This window comes from Spodoptera frugiperda, chromosome 31, assembly GCF_023101765.2.
Source record: "Spodoptera frugiperda isolate SF20-4 chromosome 31, AGI-APGP_CSIRO_Sfru_2.0, whole genome shotgun sequence".
NCBI lineage: Eukaryota > Metazoa > Arthropoda > Insecta > Lepidoptera > Noctuidae > Spodoptera > Spodoptera frugiperda.
The window spans coordinates 4,803,200-4,806,719 of record NC_064242.1 but is presented as its reverse complement, the minus strand read 5'-3'; positions in this window follow the sequence as shown (position 1 = coordinate 4,806,719).

The following is a 3,520-nucleotide window of genomic DNA, read 5'->3' as shown; positions in this document are numbered from 1 at the left end:
TCATTTGTGTAATCTTTGTTTTGTATTAGTAGTTCGCTTTGTCGTATTAGTAGTTGGCTTTGTATATTAATGCTTGATAATGGTTTTTAAGAATACTAGATATTATCAATGTGTACTGTGTTACTGAAGTATTATATTATCATAATTATATTTTAAGCATAGTTTCCAACACAAATAAAACTCTGTATCATCGATAAAATCACCCGCAAATGTTATCACAAAAATGTCCCAAACCCTATCCAAATATCAAATACAGAATTCATAGAAAATATACCATTTCGAAAATCACCACTGAATTTGAATGCCCATTACCGAATCTGACCGGTCAGCGTGGTCGGAATTTGGTACATTAACTGGCCGGCGATGCAATAAAAGAAGGTAGGCTTGGGCAATATAAACATGGGCAACATAACGACGTACAGAATGTGCCCTGACAGACATAAGCAGGGGAGTCGCGGCCAAATTGTAAATAGTGCTGGCTCCCGTTTAGTTTGCAATATTTGTGCGGTTTCGTGTAAATGGAAAAAGGAGTTCATAGAGTAGTGTGGTAGACAGATGTTTCAACACAAGTGACTATCAATAAATTGAAGAATGTTAAAACTAATCCATATGTGTACAATTTCAGTCAATATAATAAGCTTCATCTTTCAATTTATTTGTTTTTTAGGAGTCACAAATAAATAATGAACATTTCCAGCTTGGTAGACTTGGAATAACACCTATGATAAAAGAAAAGAAAATAAATCATCATCGTAAAGAGAGCTTGAGAGTTCTTTACAGAAAAATGGGCGTCCTCCACAAACCAGAGATTTGTAGTCATCAAAAGCAACGAAATCAACAATAAAAAATGTACCTCAATAACAGTTCCTATCAATTAGTTACCTAGAATCCAGTCTCTGATTCTTTCAACTACTCTGTCCACGAAGGGGGTACGGTACGATATCGGAAACGCTGATGTGTGTAAGTCGACGGGAATTAGACGTTACGACGACTGGGAATTGAGCAGGCGCGCCGCACATTGTCGACCGTGCGATGTAACCCACGATTATACGTACTATTACATGATATTGTTAGCTGTTTCTGAACTATAGTTTTTAAACAGGTATGCTGTTCTGGGAAGATGTATAATAAAGTGATGAGTTTGATATTAAAATGAAGGCATTTCACGGCGAGTCCTGACATAGTGAATCATCATGGTTAGGTACTTAATACCTATAACTTTTTGGCAAGCCTTGTATGTATAATCATTCCTGATCCGGAGTTACGTACTACCTAGCGGGTTTACCGAGGCTCCGGCTTAAAAAGCAGGAGTAGGAACGGGCTGGTTTTTAGTCAGTAAGAGTCTGACACTCCTTTTCGCCTCGCCCAAGGTGGGAGAAGTCATTGGATGATTTTCCCCCATAAAAAATGTATGACCATTTATTTATAAGTGCCAGGACGGATGATATTCTCTTTTCTGAACTTAGGAAACATCAGGGTACATTCAACCCAAACATTGCTAACAAATACTGTAATGGTAAAAAAATAAAATAAAATATTAAGTAGATATGTATAATTATAACTCAAAACATAAACGTAGTTTAAACAGTAACACGCGTCAACAATGATCGAGTTAGCGTTAACGTGGGTTACATTGTCCAATTAACTGCGTCAAACGTGCCTCATTGAGGCGTGACGATTAGAACGCGTGACGTGACAACTGATAGTTATACATACTATAATTATAAGTACATTGATAAATTATATTGTTTTACTTAAAAGAAAAAGTAGTACCACCTTATTGTCTTCTTTACAAAGACTAAACTTTTTCTTTAAAATATTAAATACAAATTCAATTGATGTAGTTACGATTAAATATTCCACTATTATATTCTATTATCCCATTACCTTCATATTTTCATTATACAAATCATGCAAACAGACTTTAAAAAAGATATAACGATTTTGTTACTAATCACTCGGTTGCTACGAAATTGCTACGCGAACTACGAAAACGTAGCCAAATCGCTACGAATCAAGTTTACTACAGAGGGGGCTTAAGTTTGTTTTACCTTTTGCTTACAAATAAACACCCTAGTAACAAATTATTAAATACCATAAATACATAATACCTTTTAATTACTACTAATAAAAATTGTTAGATGGAAACTTTCTGCAAATGGTACATAAAATAACTTAAACAATATGTGCATTTTGCCTCCTGCCTCCAAAAATTTCTTATTTTAGTATCGGCTAAAATCATGTGGAAATTATCCTCACCTCATTGGTATCTCCGACTAGCACATTGTAACCACAGCCGGCCATTACGTAGGGCTGTCACGTGCGGCTAATCACTGCGCCCGTGACGTCACGCGCCGCTAATTCGCACATTTACACCTCCATACCTTGTGCTAAGTGTATGTAATGTGGATTCTGTGGGTAATTAATGAATGAGATAGATATATTTGTTTTATATGAAAGAAGATCTTGGATAACTAAACGTCAAATTTAAAATTGCAAGCAAATAGGAATGAATTATTTTAGTACTTATCACTATCAAAATAAGGTGTGTATTAAGACAAGGATAAATTAATTACCAGTATCTATTATGATATAAAGTACTGGCTGAACTGCTGATATAAAATATATTTGAATTAGGAATCATAATAACATACAATAAGTTATTTGACGTTTAATATCATGTCTTCAAATTTAAATTGAGACTATGAGCCCTAACGTCTTACAATAACAATACAAATCCAGCAAATATTTATTTCTACTAACCAATTTATTTAAATTATGATCTAAATCAACGTAACAACAAACACAACTCTAAAACCACGTCTAGACTCAGTTCAATATACATAGGTGACGTCAATCTGTCCGTTTGTCCACTAATAATGGGGCACATCGTCTAGCCCCATTCGATTTACGCCGCAGACTCATTAGAAGCCATTGTTTATTCACACAATCAATATGAATGCGTATGAAGGTATATCTCATTAAATAACTAGATGATCTGATGAACGAGGAGTTGCTTTAGAATTGGGAAATGTTTTGTTATCATATATAATAATACATAGAAAAGTTATAATTTTTGATGACTTTGAGCAGTGGTTTCCAAAGTTATCTGGACTACGATCTTCAGGGCATTAAACCGTTACCGTTTATATGAAAAATACTATACAGAACGGTTGGTTAGTGCATCTTTCTACAGAGAAGACCCATTAGAAATTCGCTTGCGACCCACTACCACGCTTTTTTTTTTTTTTTTCAAGGTGGAAAATCATCCAATGACTTCTCCCGCCTTGGGCGAGGCGAGAGGGAGTGTCAGACTCTTACTGACTAAAAACCACCCCGTTCCTACTCCTGCCCGCCGAGCCGGAGCCCCGGTAAACCCGCTAGGTAGTCCGCAGCTCCGGATTAGGCATCAGCCCTACTGGGCCCCATCTGTGGTGGTCTGATGGCTCTTTGAGGCGCGCGCAGAACGCGACGCGCCGCACGCACGGGTCTGGTTCTGGTCGGGCGGCGAGCTACCCTT